Source organism: Somniosus microcephalus, unplaced genomic scaffold, assembly GCF_052327205.1.
Source record: "Somniosus microcephalus isolate GS21.2 unplaced genomic scaffold, FLI_Smic_1.0 unresolved_chr3, whole genome shotgun sequence".
NCBI classification, from domain to species: Eukaryota; Metazoa; Chordata; class Chondrichthyes; order Squaliformes; family Somniosidae; genus Somniosus; species Somniosus microcephalus.
The window spans coordinates 17,212,774-17,214,348 of NW_028225181.1; the positions used below are offsets into that span (position 1 = coordinate 17,212,774).

The 1,575-nt window shown below is 44.9% G+C and overlaps 1 non-coding gene across 1 annotated transcript; it reads right to left on the reverse strand.

Annotated features, from left to right (window-relative positions):
* Positions 1–454: 454 nt before the first annotated feature.
* Positions 455–528, reverse strand: trnai-aau (transfer RNA isoleucine (anticodon AAU)). Its single transcript has one exon. It is a non-coding gene; the product is annotated as a tRNA-Ile (tRNA).
* Between the last annotated feature and the right edge of the window lie 1,047 nt (positions 529–1,575).

The following is a 1,575-nucleotide window of genomic DNA, read 5'->3' on the forward strand; positions in this document are numbered from 1 at the left end:
AGGGAGTGGTTGAAACGAATAGTTTAGATGCATTTAAGGGGAGGCTAGGTTCGCACATGAGGGAGAAGTGAATAGAGGGTTATGCTGATAGATTTAGATGAGGAAAGACTGGAGGAGGCTCCAGTGGAGCAAAAACGGTGGCATGGACTGGTTGGACCGAACGGTCTGTTTCTGGCGGTATGTTAATAATGAGTGATTAAACCCCGGGATTGTATTTATTTCAGTTCTATTCTTTGCACTCCAAACCAATCAGCGGCTGTGAACCGTTCACTGATTGAAATACGAGAAGTCCTGATGGATCTGGAATTGTTCATTTCATGTTGGAAACCTCCGCAGGTCAGAACTCAGGATTTCCAGCTTTGCTTCAAAGTATTGCAGGTCCCGTGTGAGTTTCCATCCAAACTTTTCAACAAATAACAAAATCAAGAAACTACCCTCTCTACCAAAAATCAAATGGCCCGTACGGGGATCGAACCCGCGATCTTGGCGTTATTAGCACCACGCTCTAACCAACTGAGCTAACCGGCCGTCGGGTTTTGCGCATGTGTATAAGCTTATATTTTCGAGACTCTAGCTGACAATTTCCTGCATTAATCTTTCAGCATACAACCTGCAGTTGTCAATCATACACTACCCGATCGGCAAATACTGTACATATGTCACTGTGTGCCACACATGACAACAGCCAACACAAGTGCTAGGCAATGGCCAGCTCCAACAAAAGAAAGTCTAACCACCGCCCCTTCACATTCAACAGCATGACCATCACCGAATCCGCGACCACCATTACCAACAACAACTTGCATTTATATAGCACCTTTAACGTAGTAAAACGTCCCAAGGTGCTGCACAGGAGTATTTTCAGACAAAACATTTGACACCAATCCACATAAGGAGAAATTAGTGCAGGTGACCAAAAGCTTGTTCAAAGAGATAGGTTATAAGGAGCATCTTAAAGGAGGAAAGAGAGGTGGACAGGTTTAGGCAGGGAATTCCAAAGCTTAGTGCAACAGAAAGGTTGAGCGATTATAATCAGGGATGCTCAAGAGGGCAGGATTAGAGGAGCGCAGATATCTCAGGGGGTTGTGGGGCTAAAGGACATTACAGAGATAGGGAGGGGCGAGGCCGTGGAGGGAATAGAAAAGCAAATTATTATTGAAATGGAGAGAGACTACAGAATGCTGCGGTTAAGAGGGATCTGGGTGTCCTCGTACATGAAACACAAAAAGTTAGCATGCAGTAATTAAGGAGGCAAATGGAATGTTGGCCTTTATTGCAAGGGGCATGGAGTATAAAAGTAGGGAAGTCTTGCTACAACTGTACAGGTGAGGCCACGCCTAGAGTACTGCATACATTTTTGTTCTCCTTCTTTAAGGAGGGATATACTGGCATTGGAGACAGTTCAGAGAAGGTTCTCTCGGTTGATTCGTGGAATGAAGGGATTGTCTTATGAGGAAAGGTTGAGCAGGTTGGGCCTACACTCATTGGAGGTTAGAAGAATGAGAGGTGATCTTATTGAAACATATAAGATTCTGAGGGGGCTTGACAGGGTAGATGCTGAGAGGGTGTTTTCCC